Source organism: Cervus canadensis, chromosome 5 (genome assembly GCF_019320065.1).
Source record: "Cervus canadensis isolate Bull #8, Minnesota chromosome 5, ASM1932006v1, whole genome shotgun sequence".
Taxonomy (NCBI): domain Eukaryota; kingdom Metazoa; phylum Chordata; class Mammalia; order Artiodactyla; family Cervidae; genus Cervus; species Cervus canadensis.
The window spans coordinates 77,194,219-77,218,951 of NC_057390.1; the positions used below are offsets into that span (position 1 = coordinate 77,194,219).

The 24,733-nt window shown below is 42.4% G+C and overlaps 1 long non-coding RNA gene across 1 annotated transcript in view; it reads left to right on the forward strand.

Annotated features, from left to right (window-relative positions):
• The window catches only part of LOC122442654, a 173,938-nt gene extending 153,432 nt beyond the window's left edge, over positions 1–20,506 (forward strand). Inside the window, exon 3 of the long non-coding RNA XR_006269690.1 lies at positions 20,451–20,506. This is a non-coding gene — a long non-coding RNA (uncharacterized LOC122442654). The remainder of the gene's footprint in view (positions 1–20,450) is intronic.
• Positions 20,507–24,733: the final 4,227 nt, after the last annotated feature.

The window sequence follows — 24,733 nt, forward strand, 5'->3', positions numbered from 1 at the left end:
GACAATTGAAATCTGAGTTTGTTAATAAACTTGATACCACAGGAAGATTTACCCTACCAGATGTGAAGATGGCGTCAGTATTTCACAAAGAAACTAAGAACATGGGCTTTGTCATAATTCACTCTAGTACATAGGAGTACACATGGACATCACCAGATGGTGAACACCAAAATCAGATTGATTATATTCTTTGCAGTCAAAGATGGACAAGCTCTATACAGTCAGCAAAAACAAGACCGGGAGCTAACTGTGGCTAAGATCGTGAACTCCTTATTGCCAAATTCAGACTTAAATTGAAGAAAGTAGGGAAAACCACTAAACCATTCAGGTACGACCTAAATCAAATCCCTTATGATTATACAGTGGAAGTGAGAAATAGATTTAAGGGACTAGATCTGATGGACAGTGCCTGATGAACTATGGACTGAGGTTTGTGACATTGTACAGGAGACAGGGATCAAGACCATCCCCATGGAAAAGAAAGGCAAAAAAGCAACATGGCTGTCTGAGGAGGCCTTACAAATAGCTGTGGAAAGAAGAGAAGTGAAAAGCAAAGGAGAAAAGGAAAGATATTCCCATTTGAATGCAGAGTTCCAAAGAATAGCAAGGAGAGATAAGAAAGCTGTCCTCAGCGATCAATGCAAAGAAGTAGAGGAAAACAACAGAATGGGAAAGACTAGAGATCTCTTCAAGAAAATTAGAGATACCAAGGGAACATTTTATGCAAAGATGGGTTCGATAAAGGACAGAAATGGTATGGATCTAACAGAATCAGAAGATACTAAGAAGAGGTGGCAAGAATACACAGAACAGTACAAAAAAGATCTTCACGACCCATATAATCATGATGGTGTGATCACTCACCTAGAGCCAGACATCCTGGAATGTGAAGTCCAGTGGGCCTTAGGAAACATCACTATGAACAAAACTAGTGGAGGTGATGGAGTTCCAGTTGAGCTATTTCAAATCCTGAACGATGATGCTATGAAAGTGCTGCACTCAATATGCCAGCAAATTTGGAAAACTCAGCAGTGGCCACAGGACTGGAAAAGGTCAGTTTTTGTTCCAATCCCAAAGAATGCTCAAACTACTGCACAGTAACACTCATCTCACACGCTAGTGACGTAATGCTCAAAATTCTCCAAGCCAGGCTTCAGCAATATCTGAACCGTGAACTTCCAGATGTTCAAGCTGGTTTTAGAAAAGGCAGAGGAACCAGAGATCAAATTGCTAACGTCCACTGGATCATCAAAAAAGCAAGAGAGTTCCAGAAAAACATCTATTTCTGCTTTATTGACTACACCAAAGCCTTTGACTGTGTGGATCACAATAAACTGTGGAAAATTCTGAAAGACATGGGAATACCAGACCACCTGACCTGCCTCTTGAGAAACCTATATGTAGGTCAGGAAGTGACAGTTAGAACTGGACATGGGACAACGGACTGGTTCCAAATAGGAAAAGGAATACGTCAAGGCTGTATATTGCCACCCTGTTTATTTAACTTATATGCAGAGTACATCATGAGAAACGCTGGGTTTGAAGAAGCACAAGCTGGAATCAAGATTGCCGGGAAAAATATCATTAACCTCAGATATGCAGATGACACTACACTTATGGCAGAAAGTGAAGATGAACTAGAAAGCCTCTTGATGAAAGTGAAAGAGGAGAGTGAAAAAGCTGGCTTAAAGCTCAACATTCAGAAAACTAAGATCATGGCATCTGGTCCCATCACTTCATGGCAAATAAATGGGGAAACAGTGGAAGCAGTGTCAAACTTTATTTTTTTGGGCTCCAAAATCACTGCAGATGGTGACTGCAGCCATGAAATTAAAAGACGCTTACTGCTTGGAAGGAAAGTTATGACTAACCTAGATAGCATATTAAAAAGCAGAGACATTACTTTGTCAGCAAAGGTCCGTCTAGTCAAGGCTATGGGTTTTCCAGTGGTCATGTATGGATGTGAGAGTTATAGTGTGAAGAAAGCTGAGCACCGAAGAATTGATGCTTTTGAACTGTGGTGTGGAGAAGACTCTTGAGAGTCCCTTGGACTGCAAGGAGATCCAACCAGTCCACCCTGAAGGAAATCAGTCCTGGTGTTCATTGGAAGGACTGATGCTGAAGCTGAAACTCCAATACTGTGGCCACGTCATGCGAAGAGTTGACTCATTGGAAAAGACCTTGATGCTGGGAGGGATTGGGGGCAGGAGGAGAAGGGGACGACAGAGGATGAGATGGCTGGATGGCATCACCGACTCGATGGACATGAGTTTGAGTAAACTCTGGGAGCTGGTGATGGACTGGGAGGCCTGGTGTGCTGTGATTCATGGGGTGGCAAAGAGTTGGACATGACTGAGCAACTGAACTGAACTGAACTGAACAGAGGAACACTTTGTAGATCTGTGGCCTTATTTTGGATGATTTGGGCTTCCCTGGTGCCTTGGATGGTAAAGAATCTGCCTGCAATGCAGGAGATCTGGGTTCTATCCCTGGGTTGGGAAGATCTGGAGAAGAGAATGGCTACCCACTCCAGTATTCTTGTCTAGAGAATTCCACAGACAGAGGAACCTGGTGGGCTATAGTCTATGGGGTCGTGAAGAGTTGGACATGGCTGAACAACTCTCACTTTTTCTGGATGATAATGATTGCTAGACATTGGAGGCATTACTGGTTAGCACTTGAGGAATGTTGTAACTGCTCATCTGAGTGATAAATAACCTTTGCAGTCCCCTAACTTGCTCTATTTTTTTGTGCACCAAAATCACTGCAGATGGCGACTGCAGCCATGAAATTAAAAGATGCTTACTCTTTGGAAGGAAAGTTATGACCAACATAGATAGCATATTAAAAAGCAGAGACAATACTTTGCCAACAAAGGTCCGTCTGGTAAGGCTATGGTTTTTCCAGTGGTCATGTATGGATGTGAGATTTGGACTGTGAAGAAAGTTGAATGCTGAAAAATTGATGCTTTTGAACTGTGGTGTTGGAGAAGACTCTTGAGAGTCCCTTGGTCTGCAAGGAGATCCAACTAGTCCATCCTAAAGGATATCAGTCCTTGGTGTTCGTTGGAAGGACTGATGCTGAAGCTGAAGCTCCAATACTTTGACCACCTCATGCGAAGAGTTGACTCATTGGAAAAGACCCTGATGCTGGGAGGGACTGGGGGCAGGAGGATAAGGGGACCACAGAGGATGAGATGGCTGGATGGCATCACCAACTCGATGGACATGAGTTTGAGTAAACTCTGGGAGTTGGTGATGGACAGGGAGGCCTGGTGTGCTGCGATTCATGGGGTCGCAAAGAGTCGGGCACAACTGATCAACTGAACTAAACTGAACTGATCTGAACTTGCTCTTTCATGACTGTATTTTCCACACAGTCCTCCTTTCGCTGTGATTGCTCTTGATTTTCAAGTGTATTGGAATCAAGCCGACTTATCCATTAGGACTTAGCTTTAATGTCTCCTCCATCTATGTAGGCTTCCCTGGCACTGCCCTATATTCCCAGGAATGTTTTTTCTTGTAGTATATTGAGCTTGTTCATTTTAAAGCTTACCACAATGTATACCTTCCTTCTTCACTAAAGAGTGAGATCTTTGAGGGCAGAAACTTTATTTTATTCATTTTTTATATTTCTACCTCTTGGTTTAATGCCTGTCACACAAAAGCCCTCACTTAATACCCATTAAAGGAACTAGTCATTCATTGATTTGTTCATGCAATAAATACAACTTAAGAGATTGTTATCTGAAGCAAATAAACTACATTGGCAATCTCCTCAAATATAAGTATTGGATTCAGGGTCTATTATTACTTATTAGTCAGGCTGAGCTCTGATTTCATCACAGTTCCTCTTTAGCTGCTTACCTTAAAAACTAGCTTCATATCCACACAGCTGCCTGTGTCCATGGCAACTGAGATGCATGGATACAGGTTCTGAAACATAGTCTTGCTAGAAAGTCAGGGCCTCAATTAAAACTGTAGTTTACATCTGTATCCTTCCTATGCAGGTATTATTTCAGGCTGCACAGGTGACTGTTTCAGCTAAGCAGTGATGACTTCGTATAACATTGTGTCTACCAAGTTTTTTTCCCTTGCAGCACAGTGAGCTGTTGATAGATCTAGTGCGATGAGATCACAGAATCATCAGTTCCTGAGAGCACTGTCTGCAGGGAAGGTGTAGTCCACAGTATTTTATTTATGTGTTAGGTGACATCATCATCTCCTTGCCTCAGCTTAACAGCCCCATCTGTTGATTTGCATAGAAGTCTAGAGGCAGAGGGAGCATTGAATGTCCCATGTCTTTTTCTTTTTCTTTTTTTTAATTGAAGGATAATTGCTGTACAGAATTTTGTTGTTTTCTGTCAAACCTCAACATGAATCAGCCATAGGTACACATCTAACCCCTCCCTTCAAAGATTCTGTGTGAGAATGGTCCCTGTGTAGGCCTGCAGAAACAGAGACAGAAAAAGCCACTTGACAAGAGAAAGCATTGAATGCAGAGAAGTTAGGATTACGTTGTTAGCTCTTTAGATGAGTTTAACCCACCCTCTGGAGGAGGGCATGGCAACCCACTCCAGTACTCTTGCCTGGAAAATCCCATGGACAGAGGAGCCTGGTGGACTACAGTCCATGGGGGTCACAAAGAGTCAGACACGACTGAGCGACTAAGCACAACCCACCCTGACCCAGAGGATCTCCTTTTAGATAGAAACCAGGAGCTGTAGAGATTTGTGTAGATTTTGGAATATTTCTTATATCTCCATGATGGTTAATATGTAAGCATTTTTCTTTCTCTCCAGAGAGCTTATTGGTAATATCCTTATAATGTGAAGAGGATTTGGCCTTGTCTTAAGGTACAGTGAGGAAGTGGCGAGCAGAGGAGAGCAGGTTTGGTCTTTTATTTATCTTTTAAATTCTTTACGAAAGCATACAGGAATGTAAGTGCTTTACAGTGCTGTGTTTCTGCTCTACAATGAAGTGAATCAGCTGAATGCGCACCATCCTACCCATCTAGGTCATCACAGAGCTCTGAGCCGAGCTTCCTGCGCAATACAGCTGGTTCCCACTAGCTATTCATGCGTGAAATATGTATGTCAATCTTAATCTCCCAATTCGTCTCATTCTCCCTCCCCCTGTGTCCACATGTCTGTCTTCTGTGTCTGTGTCTCTCTTCCTGCCCTAGAAATAGGTTCATCTGTACCATTTTTCTAGACTCCACATATATGTGTTAATATACAATATTTGTTTTTCTCTTTCTGACATACTTCACTCTCTATGACAGACTTTAGGTTTATACACATCTTTGCAAATGACCCAATGTTGCTCCCTTTATGGCTAATATTCCATTATATATAGGTACCACATCTCATTTATCCATTCATCTGTCATTGGACATTTAGGCTGTTTCCATGTCCTGGCCATTGTAAATGTTCTTTAGCCTTTCTTGTGGAAAGAGTCATTTGGCCTGAATAGGTTGTTGTGGCTCAAAAGATGTAGTTTGTTGAGTCCATGAGGACTTAAACCTTCAGTTTTTCCATCATGGAGGAAGTCTTTAGGTTTCATGAAATGGGATAGGGTAGATAGGGAGGCCAGGAGTGCCTAAGACTCAGAGCAGTGATGTGATGTTTATGCACCAAACTGGAAGAAAATTACCTCAGTATTTTGACAACCAGTCAGCTATACCAGTGCATATTGACTTTCAGCCCGTATTGGTCTGCTAGGTGGCCGTAACAAAGTAGGGCAACGGGGTGGCTGAGAACAGCAGGACTTGGTCATCTCACTGTGCTAAATGCCAGAAGTGCGAATCACAGTGTCAGTAGGGCCATGCTCCCTCTGAGGCACTGAGGAAGGGTCTGTGCCAGGGCTCTCTCTGAACTTCTGGTATCTGCTTGGCTTGTGGCATCATACTGTCAGTCTTTGCATAGTATTATCGCTGTGTGCATATCTGTCTCTTCACATGGCGTTCTGTTTGTAAGGATACCAGGCATGTTGGTCTAGGGGTCTACTCTAGTCCAATATGACCTCATCTTAACTAATAACATATGCAACTACCTTATTTCAAAATAAGGTCACATTCTTTGGTACCGGGGGGCTAGAATTTCAACATATTAATTGTGAGGGGGGACAATTCAGCAGTAGCTATGAACTTTCTTAGGTTAATTCCTGGTGTATATGCTCAAGATATTCTCTCTAGTAGATACCTAAGTGTGAATTGATGAATCAGTTATTTAATTCTAAAGAACTTGGGAAACCCAGTTGCAGTGATGGTGAGAGGTCTGTGGGTTCATCTCCTGATACCAAGCAGCTACTTCCACTGGAGAAGAGAGTGAGAAGCCCACATCCGAAGATGAATCCCATATAGTATTGAAAGCTGGATAACTTATAAGGTAGTTGGTAACTGATCAGTCTACAAAGGGTGGATGGGTCTTCAGTAAGTGTTGGCTTAGGATGGTTCTGTTTCAGAAAACAGAACCAAGGAACACATGCTCTGGCTTCATGCTTCTGCTTCCCTTTTACCTCCTTCTAGTTGATTTCTTAATGGCTTTATGTTCTGAGGTGTCCTCAATTATTGCAATTCACTTCAGAAAATTATTTTTAAAAGTGCAGAATGCACTTATTTTTAAGGGAAAGAGGAAGCAAAGCAAATGCTTACTAAGTGATTCCTCTAAGTGAGGTGTATCCTAGGCTTTTCCTCACAGCATTTCTTCAGAGAAGGTGATTTTATTTTCCTTTTTTCAAGCAGGAAAATTAAAACTAGTAGAGATCATATAACTTCCCCCAAAGCAAGCAGTAAGTAACTAAGATTTTATTTTATTATTTTTTTTTCCCCCGGTCGGCGGCGCGGCGGCCCGCCCCCCGCCCCCGTAACTAAGATTTTAATTGTATTTTTTTTCCCATTCCAAACCATCACAATTTCATCAATGACTCTTAAAATATTTATGCTCTGCAGGTTGGTTTGTTAAGGGGAAGGTAGTAGTTTTGTGAATAGTATAAGTCCTGGTAAGATATCCTAAGAAGAAAATACACAAAAGAGAATCAATCCTTTATCAAGCACCTATATAATAGATGCTTTTAATCTGTAGTTTCTTTGGGTTTTTCTAAAAATTCTGTTCTTCAGAGTGTTAATCCAATCTTATGATGAAAAGATTAAGATTTAGAGAAATACAGTGACTTGTTCAATGTCATAAAATGGTAGAGATGTGGCTTGAACCATAACTTTTTCATGCAAAGTGCCATAATCATCCCTTTGCTCCATTTTTCTCCTGCTTATAATTTATTAGAACATAAATTTAATGAAGCTGAGACTATGTATTAATTTTATATCCTGTGAAATAAAAATCTATTGCATGTTTGAATGAACAAGTTCGCGTGTTTTATTATCAGAGCCGTTTAAGATAAGAATGGATGATTTCAGGATTTCAGAAGGCATCTTAGCTGCGGTTTGCAATTTATGGTGACATTAAATTTGTGCTACCCATAATCAATTGTGGATCCTATTTCAGAAAAATATCCCCAGCTCTCCAAAGTCAGATCCTTTGATCTCAAGGTGAAAAGCATGTTGTTTTGTAGCAATTTCCCATATCTCCTCATAGAGAGATGCCTATCACAGTGGAGACACGAGGGACCACCAAGTGCAAGCAGAGAGCTCAGTGTGGGAAATCCGACCCCCTCTCTTAACCTGGGTCAAAGCTGAACTCTGTTCTTTGTGAATTTTATATTTCATAAACCCTGCTCTCAAATAAGAACTTTACACACAACTTTATATATGACCATCCTACATATTTTTTAAGAAGAATTCCCCGTATTTGCTGTTCCCTTGCTTAATGTAGCTTTGCTCAATGCTTTCTGAAGAAAATGTGGCCTCTGAGTTGGGGTAGGTGAGTAGAAGGAAGCTTCTAGGTTGTTTATGGTGTGCCTGCCCCTTCATTCCTTATTTATAGTAAGCTAGTAGTTCAGACACCTATCTGTTGAGTTTTACTTCTGTTTTCCCCCCTAAGTTCCATTTTAAATAGCGAATCCATACAGGTAAAGAATATCCAGTGAGAAATCAATATCTTTATTTATTTTGTTCAGACATCCAATCCCTCTCACCAAAGAAAACATGCTAGAAGTTTTGGGTAACCAGTTACCAGAGATGCTTTGTGGGAATAAGGCAGGTTTTTATGATTGTCTTCACAGTCCTGAGAAATGAGCAGGTCCCCATTAAACAAACAAGAGAGGGAGGTAGCATTCCAGGCAGTACAACATTGAAAATGAAGTAATATAGTTATTCAGTAGTCAATTTAATGCTTCACTATCCCTTGCTCTGAGCACATCTTTTCTTTCCTCTCTCTAGTTAGAGGGCAGCCTGCCTATTTGTATTGCCAATAACTAGATAATTTCAGTACCTGTAAGAATCTTATTCCAATGATCCCAGAAACTGATACTTCCATCAAATTCATGGATAAAAGGCTGCCTTTTACATAGTTCTCCTTAAATTGAAGAGCAGTGGTAGTGCATAGGACCTCAGCAGCTGCACCATCTTCTTCCATGGGAAGAAGTTTCCTGATGTCTTTGTGGACCATCTGGCTATTGGGAGCTATACCTCTTCAGGCTCAGTGAAAGCCTTGGTTGGAGGTTGTGTATTACTGAACGAGGTCCATGCCCAGATTACTCTCCTGTTTTTAGACTTACATATTCTCCCAAATACTTTACGCAGAACATTTGTGCTGAGATTGGTTAAGAGAGAAAATGTGGCTGTATTTTTGGATTGGGTCCTGCAGCTTAAGCCCCTGATGGTGGTGACAGACGAAGCTATCCCAGGGCCTGTCACTGAGAAAGATGAGTCTGCAGAGACCTCTGATCAAAGCATTTCCTGTGTTGTGTCCTCTGAGCCAAAGCCAGCAGCCTTTTTAGTATAACCAACTATTCTCCAAAATGCTTGTCACCCTCCTGGACAAATCAGATTCTCTCCTCACTTTCTATAATGGCAGATGCATGAAGAAAAGCAAGCTCAGCTAGCTTTCCAGCATGATAAAATATCTGGAGACACAAGCACCAAGGAGTTTATGCAAATGAAACCCCCAAAATACTGAAGTATAAAATGAGCTACTGTGTTATAAGAACTTAAAAGGTCATCTAGGATGGTTCAAGGGTGGATCACAGAATTTAATTTCAGTATCCACAGAAATCAAACCCAACAAATATCGACTCAGTGTTCAGTCCTGTTGGAACATGTTAGCAGGGAGATGGGGTATGAATGAGAAGGTGAGTGAGATATAGACTTTGCCCTCAGGAAACTCACAGTCTAAGGTCTAGAGTGTGGGGAAGGTAGAATATGATAAAATACGGGGACAGAAAACTATCATGGTGAAAGCCCAGGTGCTGGGGTCAGACTGCCTGGCTTTGAGTCCTGGTTTCATCACTTACAGCTGAGTGACATTGGGTAGAGTGAGTCTCCAAGCTTCAAAATCTGAGTTTCTTGCTCTATCTATGTCAGAGTGTTATTTTGAAAATGAAATCCGATAACCTGTCTACAGCACTTATTTCAGCAGTAATCACATAGCACCTGATAGATAGCAGCTATGGAATGTCAAAAGGGAATCACAAAGCAAGTTGGGAAGGTTTGACCCACGGGAGAGGTGAGAAAAGACTTCAATGAGTAAGCGGTATTTGGAAAAGAGAGACAAGGTATCAACTGATGGAAATCGGGGAGCAAGGCATTTAGCATATGGGCTTCCCTGGTGGCTCAAGTGTTAAAGAATCTGCCTGCAATGCAGGAGCCCTGGGTTCAATCGGGAAGATTTCCCTGGAGAAGGGAATGGCTACCCATTCCAGTATTCTTCCATGGAGAATTCCATGGGCAGAGGAGCCTGCCAGGTTACAGTCCATGGGGTCATGAAGAGGCAGACATAACTGAGGGACTAGCATTTTCGCTTTCATGGTAGTTGCCTGTTAGGCTATGAAGTCTCTGAGGTGAGCGTTCATGCCTGTCACTTTCATCAACATATCCCCAGGTCCCAGCACCTGGAAAGGGACTCATTTATGAGTGAAGAATGAATGAATTCATGAATGGGTAAATAAAAGGGACACCATGAACTAGGAAGGCAAGTGAGCTAGGAAGGCTAGGGTACCGTGTATGAGTAATTCTCCCGGTGAACCCCTAGCAGGTGAGGCTGGATATCAAGTTGGAGCTAGACCATGAAGAGCTTTGAGTACAGGGCAAAGAGTCCCGTCTACAGGCAGTGAAATCATTGTGCTTGCATTTCTTTTCCTTTACATTTTGAAGAAAATTTAAAGCTGAGCTGTACTGCAGAGTCAGCTGAAATGTTATGGACTCATCGTTCATTTTCCTCCCATCAGTTATGTGCAAATTAGACATTCCCTTCTGCCTATAAATTGCTTAATCTAAGTTTGTGCTGCAAAGGACACCAATAGCTTTTGAAGTTGCACTTAAAGCTAACAGCTTGGTTGATAGATTCTGTGAGGGCTATTTTCTAGAGCAAGCAGAGTCTGCAGTAACCAAACCTGAAATGGTTGTTAGATAAAAACACTGCAGGGCTTCACTGGTCCCAGGGACTCCAGTGTCAGGATTCTTTATAACCCCTAGTTCTTTCAGTTCAAACACGTCATGGGCTTCTTGTGAGGTAGGTCAGTGGTAGGAAATATTATGGTCATTTCCCAGCCTTTGTTTTGTCAGCCTTCAACTTTTCATATTAATGAAGGCTTTTACAAGTATTTTCCAAGTACAGCATATCATTTAGTTCTCAGGACAAAATTGTTCTGGGGGTTTTATCATCATGACAGAGAAGGATTCATTCAGAGCTCACTCAGGTCATCTGACCCCTAGTCTCAGGCTCTTGTTTCTCAGCCATATCGCTTCTGTGGACTGTCAGTGTTTTCGCCTAAACTCTCCAGAATTCTTCCGGCAGGTACTGCTTATGTGTGTGATGCTTCATCTTTAAGCTACAAAACTGGTTTTCTGCTTTTATGGCATCTCCTTGACAGATGCTTTATACGACTAGTCTTACTTCAATCACTTTATATTTTGAAATTTAGCTTTTATTTCTTAACTTAATCAGAAAAGTACCGGAGAAAATAATTCAGTAATAAATTTGGTTCCCATTTATAATGCCTTTTGATCTGATAATAGTGGCAGGCGCAGCCAAAATTTGCAAGATTCTAATAGAGACCTCAAAAGATATTTATCTAGATTTGTGGAAAGTTTAGGAAGAAGAAAGTAAATGTATGCCCAATACCTCATTAACAAGTGTGTTCCCACTTGAAGCTGGAAGAGGGACTGTGTTGTAAGGTAGAAAATACACATGCTTGGGAGTCAAATGTACTTGGGGGCACCGGTTCAGGCAGTCTCAAGCTCTCAAAACTGGATCTTGACCTTGAGCTCAGATGCTGAACCTTGGTTTTCTCATTTGTAAAATAGATTTAATAATAGTTATATGGGTTTCCCAGGTGGTTCTAGTGGTAAAGAACCCTCCTGCCAATGCAGGAGACTTAAGAGACACATGAGTTTGATCCTTAGGTCAGGAAGATCCCCTGGAGGAGGGCATGGCCACCCATTCCAGTATCCTTGCCTGGAGAATCCCATGGATAGGGGAGCCTGGTGGGCTACAGTCCAATGGGTTGCAGAGTTGGATATGACTGAAGTGACCTAGCATGCATATGATATTCACTTATTTTAACTCATTCATGAATCCATAGATATTTATTGATTACTTATTAAGAGACAGGCATTGTGCTAGCTGCTGGGGATAGATCCATGGATAAAAATAAAACAAGAAACGATCACTATTTTTATGGATTTAGTGTCCACTGGAGAAGACAGAAATTGCACAGATAATTGTGCAATCATGTAATTAAAATTGTGATAAAGTTTATGGAGAAATGGTGCAAGATATTTTGAGAGTATTCTAGTACTGTTTGGGGGATCCAAAAGCCCTAAAGTTGAGACTAAAATGATGATTAGGATGAGTTGCCTTATAGAACTGTTGTGTGAACCATGGATTATGTTTATTGAAGTGTCCAGCACAGCACCTGGGACATAACAGTTATCAGTTGTCATAATGAGAATGACAATATTGGCCTGGATGACTGCTCACTTCTGGTATTTTGAGACATCAAGGGGAGGTTCCCCACCGTCATTCTTTTTCCTTCCCCTGCTCTCTTTTCTGGAAACACAGCCCTGTTTCCCAGGATTCAGTGGCAACTCCTCAGAGATTTACTCTAAGTTACCCTGTTATTTTATGTTACTAATCGATGTAAAATCAGTCCTGAGAGTTACTCAGAGGCATGAGCTCTTACAGTCCATGCTAGGTTACTAATAACTGATATACCATCCCATCCCCAAAGCAGTTTTTATTAAGTGGAGAAAACTTAAAAATGCTCTCCGAGAATGGAGGAGAGTCCTTGGAGTGTGAGTGTGTGGGAGAGAGAATGTCAAATGGAGAGGCTGAGGGCTCTTATACTCAAGTTAATAGAGAAAGGTCAGGAGGTTTGAAGACAGGCTGGCTTCCTGAGGAACTCTATCCCGGAAGCCTGCAGAATGTCTGTTTCCCAAAGGCAGACGCGTTTCCTGTCACATTCACAGCCTATGAAACCTTTAAATTAGTTATAATGATGGTGAGTCTTCACGTTTCCTGGGGGTTTCTGACTGACCATGCTCTTCCACCATCCCGGTCTTCTTTGATCATCTCCCCAGGCCTGGGGAGGGCTGACTCTGCTGACTGCGCCAGTAAGCAGGGGTTGTTTCTGGACTGCTGGCGACTTCCAGGGCCTTCAAGAGACTGAGGCAAAAGTATTCATACCCATCTTTACATCTCTTATCTACATAGACTTTTTTGAGCACCTGTTAATTCTTGGCCCAGAGTTAGAAGTTGTGAACAAAGAATAAATCAAAAATAGTTTCTATCCTCAAGGAGCATTTTTGATGAAACAAAGTAACAGGAGCTGTGGGAGCACAGATAAAGGAATGATTGGCATGGTGTTAAGGAATGAAAGGCCTCAGATCCGGGGACATATTTGGAAACGGGATGAAATGACATTTGCCCACTGGAGATGGGCGTGATGGGCATTCTAGGCAGTGAACTGCCTGTGAATACACAGAGCAGAATGAAAAAGCATAGCATGCTTACCAGATGATGTGGTCCGAATATATTTAAGAATCAGTGGTTTAAAAAGACAGGTTCTATTTTGAGACTTTTTGAGTGATGCAGATGATGGGGGGAGGGAGGGAGGCAGAAGATGGAGGCCAGGAGGAAAATAAGCAGAAAGGAAGGCAGGAAGGTGAGGAGGAGGGCAGAAAGTTGCTGAGTCATAATCACTCTTTCTGGTATTAAGTAGATGAGGGCGACACTCTGTATTAGTACCTTTGACTCATGAGTTCACAGGATAGAGCAAAAGATACTTGAATTCTTGTTAGCTTCATGCACTTGACCCAATTGTCAACCTCATTTCTCTTGTCACCATGGGTGAGCTGGCCTGGCAGCATGTTTGTATTGCTTAGGATTCTTTCCCTGCCCTCTTAATTCTAAAAAGCAATGACTTTAGAATTTGATAACCTAAGATTTTTAACCCCAGTCCTTCCATTTGTTTTCTGCATGACCTTGAACAAGTTTCTTAACCTCATTGTCTCAGCTTCTTACGTAACATAGAGACCTGGTGCCTCTCTTGTATTGTTGAAGGATCAGGTATGCTGCTGCTAAGTCGCTTCAGTCGTGTCCGACTCTGTGATCCCATAGACGGCAGCCCACCAGGCTCCCCCATCCCTGGGATTCTCCAGGCAAGAACACTGGAGTGGGTTGCCATTTCCGTCTCTGATGCATGGAAGTGAAAAGTGAAAGTGAAGTCGCTCAGTCGTGTCTGACTCTTAGCAACCCCATGGACTGCAGCCCACCAGGCTCCTCTGTCCATGGGAGTTTCCAGGCAAGAGTATTGGAGTGGGGTGCCATTGCCTTCTCTGAGGATCAGGTATATTTTCATATAAATATCTGGTATGGTCTTGGATTTATAGGCAGTGCTCAGTGAATTGTTGTTGTTATTATTATTTCTGTCACTTTTATTTTCAATAGCAATGCTTTTCATATTATTTCACTTTCATGTTTCGATACTAGATTGTAAAATCTGTGGAGAAACGTGTTGTACCTCATTCTTCCCTAGGCACCTGCATGATCCTGGTACTTAAAAAATGCTTGGTAACTGACTGATAGAAAATTCTGTGATAATTAAAATTGTGGCATTGGGAGACTAAATTCTTATTCATGTATCTAGTGTTAACTTTATCTAATGTTTATGTGCTGTATAGAACTTACTGTAACTTCACATAATGGAAAGATAGAGTTCGGTAATAAAAGGGACAGGTAACCCCTGGATGTTTCAGAAATCCTATAAATATTGCCAGAAAATGGAGAGTGGGTTACATGTATATGGAGGAATAGGATATAAGGGAAATCCTCTGGGTTATTCTGTTTAGTGTCTCCTGCATATAATTATTTGTCTTGACAAAGACCTCCTTCTCATTAATACAGCTTTGCATTAATGCTGTCTGGATAGTAGACACTCGGAAAGATTCTCAGAAGTGAGTGAATAGGGATCATGTGGAGAACCTAGCAGACTGCAGAGTTCCAACTTCAGAGATCCTGATTCAGAACTCCAATTCTGTTTTGTCCAGGAGTGAATCCAGATACTGAGGTCCTACCGAGGCCACCACCCCATCCTGGGCTCTGCCCTGCCCAAGGCTGAGACATGGAAGTACTAGTGCTCAGATAAGAGTCATTTCAGCTAATATTGTCACCTAATGATGCAGCCTTCTGAGCTAACAGATGATGGTCCTTTCATCAGCGCTGCAAACAGAGCCATGGTTCAGGAATTTGCTGATTACTGTTCCCTGCTGACTAATTATCCATATCTATAGTATATGTGGGCTTGCCTAGTGGCTCAGTCAGTAAAGAATCTGCCTGCAATGCAGGAGACGTGGATTCGATCCCTGGGTCAGGATGATCCCCTGGAGAAGGGAATGGCAAACCCACTCCAGTATTCTTGCCTGGAGAATTCCATGGACAGAGGAGCCTGGTGGGTTACAGCCCATGGCATGGCAAAGAGTCAGACACGACTGAGCAACTAACACTTTCATTTTCTCACACTGTATATATATATACTTGGACACATAGTTTTTAAGTCAATTTAAATTCCAGGTCCACAGCCGTTTGTCTGAGTGGCTGCACAAGAAATACTTCTGTGCTACTAATACCCCTACTAGTACCTGTACCACTAAAGGCTGCCACCACTAATGATTACAGCTGCAGAAGCTGCTCTTGTCTGCTGATGTCTGCCAGGTCCCCAGAGCCTTTTGGAAGCTTTAAAGCATCCCTTGGAGGTGTATTAGTCCCTTACTGGGATGCAGAATCCTTGGCTCAGAGCGATTAAGTATTAGGCTCAAGGTCACAGTGTTGGCAAGCAGGAGAGCTGTGATCTAAGTTCAAACATGTCTGATTCCAACCCCCCTGCTACTTCCTCTAAAATTAAGGGAAGGAAATCAAGTATTTTCATTACTTGTACCAGATCAGTATTAATTGTAACATTTTAATCTCTGGATGAGAGACAAACCACTTTACCAAGTGAAGAATTTAGACTAAATATTCAAATTGATTATCTTAGATTCTTCTTGTCCTTTCAGTGCAGAGATTCGATGTGAGATGGGATGAATCAAGGGTGGGCTGTGCTGTGCGAGGGGACATAAACATCCTCAGGCATAGCCTTGACTAAGGTCTCCAGATGCAGATATTTGAATACAAGAGATGGCATTCAACCTTCTGAAGCCCTTGTCTCTCTGTTAATTGTTAAACCGAAGAAGTACTGTTTGCTGCACTTATTTCTAGAGGCCTTAGAGATGGAACTGCGTCACCAGCAATTTCTCTGCGGAGGATCACTTCAGAGTCCAGGGAGGATCGGAAGCCAGAAGCTGCTCAGTCACAGGATCCATTTCTACTGCATTGCAGAGCCCAAGGAACCAGCGCGTGGAAAACAGCAGGCAGAGAGTGAGCCAGGGCTCTGCTTGCAGAGCACTGAAGTGCAGCTGCAGGTTCAGACACACGGAGATGGTGTAAGCACAGAAATAATGTGGAGAGAACATTTGCATTTTTCTTAAAAGATGAGCAGAAAACAACCCTTGCCAGAAAAGGGTTGAGATGAAAGCTTCCTGATAGTGGAAAACAACGTGACAAGCATAATTTCCTGTATTGAGGAAGCCAGGACCTGAATGTACACAGAAGATTGACCTTCTTGAGAAAATAGACCTAGAAGTCACTCAGCAATGGGTGCTGGATAGAATAAGATGCAAGGGAGGTGGGCACATGTGCAGTGAGATTTAGGGATGCTGAGGGCCAGGCTGCTGGAACTACTCACTGTCAGGGTTATTTCTCAGGCTGCAGATTTAGTGTTTACAGTCTATTCCTATTTGGTTTAGTTGCTAAGTCGTTGTGACCCCATAGACTGTAGCCTGCCAGGCTTCTCTGTCTATGGGATTTCCCAGGCAAGAATACTGGAATGGGTTGCCATTTCCTTCTTCAGGGAGTCTTCCTGACCCAGGGATCAAACACATGTCTCCTGCACTGCAGACAGCCTCCTTCATTGCAGATGATTCTTTACCAACTGAGCCATCAGGGAAGCCCAGAAAAAATTCCTATTATTGGGAAGCTATTCCAGTTAGGAGACCAGTCCAGTGAAGGGGTTATTCCAGTTAAGAGCCTATTTGGGAGACTCTTCCATTTGGGAGGATATTCCATTTGGGAGGTTATTCCAATTGAGGGGCTACCCCAGTATTCAAGGTGAGAAATGCTGGTGGTTATATGAGAAGAGTCTTGACAGAAGTAAATGCATCGGGTATATAGATCCAGAGTAGGCCTGGTAAGATTGACTAAAGAATTAGATGTGGGACCAGGGCCAGGGAAGGGGGGCGGGTGTGAGGGGCTGGAGAGGAATAAAAGGAAAACTGAAGGATTCTTCCCTGCCCAAACTTTTATGTGATATAGGAATATGTGTAACTTTATAAGTCAGATTTTCTATTTTTGGACAGCTAATTTGTAGGCATAATCTCCATATATTTAGCTTAAACCTGTTTCCTTGGAACTTCTCCACTGATCAGAGACCTAGCTTTTGGCATAAAGTCCAAGTCTACTGCCTTTTCCTTCCAACAACCCCAAGTATTTAAAGGCAGAGATTATAACCCCCCTTCCCTGCACACTAACCGGGAGAGCCCTCTCCTCCAAGAGAAACATGCTCTGTGTTCATGTGATCATTTTGTACTTGGCATGGCTTGACTTTGCTTCTAAAACAAACTTGCAATGTGAATTGGAATTTCTCTGTGGTACATCCTTCCCACCGTCTGGATGAAACTAGATGTGGGATTAGTGAGGTCTGGAGTCCTTAGTCGTTGTTTTATGAATGTGCTGCACATTGGAATCACTGAATAAATTTTAAAAGTGCCACCCCTGGAGAGTCTGATTTAGTTGGGATGGGTCCAATTCAGATAGCCAGAGTTTCAGAAGCTCCCCAGTTGATTCAAATGTGCAGTATAATTTGAGGACTGCCCCTATTTTGAACTTTGTTGTTCTGAGTGAGGTCCTTAGACCGATAGCACTGGCATCTCCTGGGGCTTGTCCAAAATGTAGGATCTTAGCCCTCACCCATCTCCATCCTATCGAATCAAAATTTTCATTTTAGCATCATCCTCAGGTGATGTCTTTGTGCACTAAAGTTTGGAAGCATTTGTTTAAGTCAATGGGCCTAAAACTTGGGTGTGCTTTGGAATCATATTGGGAATTAAAAAAATACTGCTTTCCAGTTCTGTGCTGAGAGATCTGGAGGTAATTGCTCTGGAGAAGGTGCCTGCATACTAGAATTTAAGAAAACCCTCAAGATTATTTAAATGCTCAGTCCAGTGAGAATCACTGCTTTAGATCTTACTGTGACAGTAATTTAGCTGGTGGCCTTGAGCAAGTTGGGTTTCCCTGGTGGCTCAGATGGTTAAGAATCTGCCTACATTGCTGCAGACCTGGGTTTGATCTCTGGGTGGGGAAATTCCCCTGGAGAAGGAAATGGCAACCCACTCCAGTATTCTTGCCTGGGAAATCCCATGGACAAAGGAGCCTTGCGGGCTACAGTTTATGTGGTTACAAGAGTCAGACACAACTGAGTGACTAACTTTCTATTGAGCATTTAGAGAATACTGTCCAGCAAGGGCAGTTTTACACCTAAATAATTAGGAGTTTATCCAGCAGAGAGATTCCAACAGTGAAAAGTAGGCTGATGAGGAAAGATGAAATCTGAGAAAGATCAGAAAAGTGAAGATTGGAGATGGGTTATAGAGTTTCATTTCCCAGCAAGGTAATGAAGTAGAAAACGTTGGACAGCTCTTCTCCTTTGCCACAGGAGGCACAGCCAAGACTGCAGTATGAGCCTTGCAGTCATGGTGCCCAGGATTATTTCCCGATCAGTTCTGAGCCAGGCAGTCATGTGCTGCCATCCTTAGAGTAGCTTATGTCAGGCACCGCAGGGGTGAGAAGGACTCTTCATATAACAGTGAGGTTCTCCAAGGAATATAGGCTTGGTGGATCAGATCCTGGAAACGATGGTAGCTCAAGGGTATGGCAGAGGTTAGTTAATATTTGTAAAGAAATGTAGTCTTAGGAATATTGAATCTATCCCCTGAGGGTCCTGTGAAAAATCACCTTTTATTTGATGTCTATATGGTCAGGGTGGGTTTCCTCTGTGGCTCAGCTGGTAAAGAATCCACCTGCAATACTGGAGACCTGGGTTCGATCCCTGGGTTGGGAAGATCCCCTGGAGAAGGGAAAGGCTACCCACTCCAGTACTCTGGCCTGGAGAAATCCATGAACTGTATAGTTCATGGGGTCACAAAGAGTTGGACATGACTGAGCAACTTTCACTTCACTCATGTCAGGACACAGAAGGTTTACTTGGACTCGAAGATCTGGGCAAAGAATAGGCTCTCCCTGCTGAGTTATAAAATAACAATTTACATCTGCATAGACTTTTACTTACAAAGTCCAATTTATCATTTCCTCTCCTTATATATGCTGTGAAGGTTGTATTATTCTCTTTCATGTACAAGAAAATTAAGACAGGAGGTGATGTGCTATGAACAGAGTACTAAGTGATGGTTCTGAAACTGGAACCCCAGTCTCCCAACACTGAGTCCAAGATACTTCTGAATACAAAGAAATTGACCTTATTTTATCCCTGAAATACTTTACCTGTCAGCATCTTAGGACTTTTAAAAAGAAGTGACCTGGAGCAGAAGGATGTAGCCCCCAAATTTATTCAAAATGATCCTGGTTCTGCCCTATTTGCTGATAAATCTGTAGGACTGCAGAGTGGTGAGACTAGGTTCTGAGCGACCACAGGTATGATGAAGAAATGACTTAAAATCACACAGCAATGGATACAAATCTTAGCCCAGGCAATTATTGGAGATGACCTCAGGCAGATTGTTTAATTTTTCTAAGACAATATTTTTAGTTCTAAAAGGCAGAGGGTAATTCTTATCTTACAGGGTTATTGCAATGATGAAATGGGATCATATGAAAATGTCTTTTATAGAATTTGGCACCAAGATGATGTTTAATAGATGGTAGATGTTGGCGGTGTTTTTGTTATTGTCACTGTGGCATTATCAGGAAAGTTCCAAGAAAATGCAAGATCAATGACTAATTTAATCAGAATTCCTTTTTCACAAGCACATCTTAGCAGAGACATGATTTCCTGACTGGAAAGGGCCCAAATTACAATTGTCAGAGTCATTCGTTACACAAAGGTCATCCCACACCCAATTGTGAAATTCCCTTGAATTATCAAGTTTCCAACTGGCTCTGCCATCTAAAGTAATGGCTTTAACAGGATTATCAGATAAGTCCCAAACCTCATTCTATTTAGCCATGTGCTTTGAGAATGAACATTTAATATAAAATTCTGTCCTTAAATCAGTTTTTCCTTTATGCCAAGCAAGTGGTAGTTTCCTCATATGGCAGTGGTGAGCTTTTACCTGTGAGTATTGCCTTTCTTCCTAAATTTAGGAGCATACACTCAGCAGTTATGTTATATGTGCCTGCTTGCTTAGTTGCCTCAGTCATGTCTGACTCTTTGAAACCCAATGGACTGTAGCTCACCAGGCCCCAATGTTCATGGGCATGTTCCTGTTCTTCAGGCAGGAATAAATGAGTGGGTTGACATTTCCTTCTCTGGGGGATCTTCTTGATTCAGGGATCAAACCAACATCTCTTAAGTCTCCTGCATTGACAGGTGGGTTCTTTACTGCTAGCACGACCTGGGAGACCCTATATTTGCCTAATCCTTGCCTTTTGTTAGATAAAAATGGAGTAAATATACATCTATATTAGGGATATTTACTTAAAGATCCATCTTTGCTCTTTTTAACAGATGGAGGAACAGCTAAGTCTACTGTCTGAGATCATGTAGCAGGAGTCAAGCCCAGGTCTGTTTGATTCCAAGGCCCATTGTATTCCTCCTCTTACTGCCTTACAGACAGAAATAAGGCTTAGAGACAAGAAAACAGACTTCTAGTCAGGGAAGGTTTAATAGAATAAGTTCTGCCAAAGAATCACTTATAAATAGCTCAGATAGGGAGTAATTATGCCCAGGGAGAATGGAGAAGTGCACACAGGGGAAATATATTTCTATATTAGCACCTATAAATCTAACTCTTTCTCTTAAGTTCATCATTAATTCATTTATTTATTCATGCTGTCATTTGTATAGTTATTGAATACTTACTCTGTGCTGGACACTGTGTTCTGTGCGCAGGAAGAAGCTAGCAATGCGTAAGACGGATATGTAAATGCAATTGTACTCAGTTCATGAAGCCTTCCTTGATTGCTAAGATGGAAATTCCTAAGATGCTTCATCCTCTGAAGCATCACACCACTTTTATCCAGCTTCTATGGTACCGAGTGCTCTTGGCAATGGCACACGAGAAAGAACAGAGCCTCCGACCACACCTCCATGTCTTCTGCCTCCAGGATGTCTTTCCTGCTGATGTCCCTCACCGCAGTCCACATTTCCTTCACTCTGCCCTGAAGCCCTGCAGTGTTGATATCTGGCCCTTTCCTCAAACCCAGACTTAGAGGATATGGGCTGTCTTAGGGGGGGATGAGGAAAGGATGGAGGAGGACAGACCAGGATGGGACCTTCTACATCAGTGCAGTGGGAAGAGCCTGTTGAAAAGCTCACTCATATACTGCAAACGAAAGGAACCGAAGCTCATGGATGGCCATAGAGATAGCCAAAGAAGCAGAGACAAACAAACAAGAAGGGACTTTAATCTGTCCGGTCAAGTAAGAGAAATATGCCTGCCCCCACCCTGTCCTTCCTCACCATGTGCGACATCTGAGAAACCATCATCTAGAAGAAGGGACGAGTGAAAGGAAGTTTGTAAGCTAGGCTGACCCCCTACTACCCCACCCGCTCCATCTGCCACGCTTTGAGCCCTTGTTCTAGCCTGTGCTGAGGAAGGAGAGAGGAAGAGCTTTGGTCCGGATTGGAATTATCATTTAAAAGGAATTTTGTACCAGAATAAGACTCCTCTAATAATGTTAAAAGACTTAGAAGTCAAGAAATCAGACCAAGATCTCATTAAGGGAGACATTCTCCATCAGGAATGGGGAATGACGCGGCACAGCTAGAAAGTAGTTTTGGGGGGAAAAAATCATGTTTATAATCAATGGAGCCTCTAGGTGGTGCTAGTGGTAAAGAACCTGCCTGCCAATGCAGAGAGGCCTGCGACAAGGGTTCAGTTCCTGGGTTGGGAAGTTCCCCTAGAGGAAGGCATGGCAACCAATCCACTCCAGTATTCTTGCCTGGAGAATCCCAAGGACAGTGGAGCCTGGCGGGCTACCGTCCACGGGGTCAAAGAGTCAGACACGACCAAAGTGACTTAGCACACAGGCATAACCAATGAGACACATCAGTCAATATCAACATTACTTTTCAAAAGTAGCATGAAAGTTAAATTGAAACTTTCAGAAAAGTAACACTGAAAGATGATTCATTTAGCTTGGATTCTCAGCAAATTTTATAGGGGACAAGTTTGGTTAAGAGGAGTTGTCTTGTTTCTAACACCTGGAGTATTAAAATAGCAAATAAACAACGGAAGAGGAAATTTGAGCTGAGAAGGTTCTGGGGCCATAGATGAATGGTTCATTACATCTACCATTTCAAAAAAAAAAAAAAATCACAATTTGCAGTCAATTTACCACCACAGAGAAAAACATTAGAGAAATGCTTAATGTTTCAGGCTTAACTGGAGCCAAAATTCAATTTCCCATTAATAATAATTTTACTCTCTGCTGTCAGCTTGGAGCAATTTGTGGCCACTCTTTCTCAGTCTCTCTTTGCAGATTCTGCTGAGTCTGGCTAGACTTGTTAAGAGATTGAGATTCTTAATTAAAAGTACCAGGAACCATAATATCTTCAGGGCAGCATTTGTGTAGATAGTAAATATGCATTGTTCAAAATGGATAAGGCAAGGTTTGACTTCTAGAGAAGCAGGGAATTTGTTTTGATCCCCACAGGCAGGGTCAAGAGGAAGTCTGTGTTATGGTCAGTAAATCCAGGTATTCTAGCCTGCTCGCCTCAAACTTCTTCAGGGTTTGTGGCAGGGGGTGGGTGGGTGTGGGAGGTGGGGGTTGTGGGGGGGCAGAATCTGCTTCCTACGGGAGTATTCTGCAACTCCTCTAGGTGATGGGAGGACTGGAAGGAGGAAGAGAAAGAGGGCAAAGGGAACGACCAAAGACCCTATTCTAGGAGATGAATGTCCTGGATCCTCAAAGCACAGGAGGCAGAGGAAGTCATTAAACAGGGTATAAAGCAAGGAATTGCAAGCTTAAATAGGAGGCAAATAGATGTGTGCTTGAGGTGTTCTTGTTATTGCAGCTAACTGCTCTAGGGGCAACCCACAATGCTTATTTCAGGCTTACATGCACAGACACACAGAGACACAATTACATACACAGTTGTGCACCTAGCACATGCACGCGCACACACACACACACACACATACAGATGTGAAGCTGTCATAAACAACAGGCATATATCCTCTTTTTTCATTATTTTAGTAAGAGATGGCCTTTTTTAGTCAGGAAAATGGTCCAAATAATCATTCCAAAGAACCAAGTAGGTAAGAGAACTAGAGATGTATGATCCTTTGTGATTTATATTATTCGTTGATTATTTATATTACTTGTTGATTCTTTGTTTTTAACTCCCTTTTCTCTCTCATGTCTGCTGTGATGCCAAACAGTGTTGTGAGGTTAAGGGTCAGTAGCAACCTTTGTTTGCATTAATAGATGACTTCTCTAGATCTTCCTTGATTTTAGTGACTGGATGAGCAATTGCTATCACATTCCTGGGCCGACTGTTAAGTGAGGCAGCCTTACAAGTCTATGGAACCTGTAAAAATAGAGTGGCCAAGTCTGGAAGCGTAGATTTCTCTGTCATCTGACACCATAGCTCTTTCCTCTGAGTTTTCTTTCCTAGCTGCCCGATGGAGGCCAGGAACTAGATCTTCGATTATTATCAGGCAAGTCAAGAAGAGAGGAGTGAAAAAAAAGAAGAAGAAGAAGAAGAGAGGAGTATCAGCCCAAACCCTGACCTTCTAACATTTCCAGCTTTACGTGCACAGTAGACCTTTAGTAAAATGTGCCTTTTGGGTAAATATTATATTCCTCCTCTTGTTTAAAAGAGAGATCTTTAGATCTCAGTTGTACTTTCGGAAAACTCATAAATAGGAAAGATGGACTTACAAAGGAAGAAACAATTTTATTTAAATATGAAGAAGAAAGTAACAAGTCCAGTAAAAATAGGTAGACGATGGAAAAGGAAGTCCATGGTGTAGAGACAAATCTAGGGGTCCAGAATGGTACAGGCATTTGGACACATTGTGCATGCATGCTAAGTCACTTCAGTCACGTCCAACTCTTTGTGACCCCATGGACTGTGGTCCACCAGACTCCTCTGTCCATCGAGTTTTCCAGGCAAGAATACTGGAGTGGGTTGCCATTTCCTTCTTCAGGGGATCTTCCTGACCCAGGGAGTGAACCTGTGTGTGTCTCTTATGTTTCCTGGATCAGCAAGTGGGTTCTTTACCACTAGCGCCACCTGGTTGAACATATCAGTCTGGGTTAAATTGTCAGGGACAGAATAGATGGCAACTCATGGAGCTGTGAGGGCCTCAAGAGACAGAAATACAGACAATAGGCATAGTGCCCAGCATACAGTCAAACTTCAAAGCCATTAGCAGTCTCCGCGACAGTGTAGCAGGGTTCTGGATCGTGGAATGATCCTTCTTCCTGAGTTCTCCTGGCTTTCTGTCAATAGCTTTGTACCTGTCACCCTTGCCTTCTGGCCTTTTACTCCTGTAGGAATACCCTGTATCTCAGGCTGATCCAGCACCCCTCTTGCCCTTGCAACTCAGTTCCCCATGGTCCTGCATTCCTCCCTTCCACTTAGGAAAATATAGTTCAAGGAAAAAATGTTGCCAGTCTGGGAATTTCCAGGCATGCCCAAGGCTTATCTAATGAAGTCCCACCAGGAAATGATGTCCACGTTTGGCTTGCTTCCCTGAGCTATTTATATTTCCTGGGAAATTAGGACTGCTAGATGGTTGGATTAACTCACTTTACTATGAGGTCTCTTGTACAAAAGAA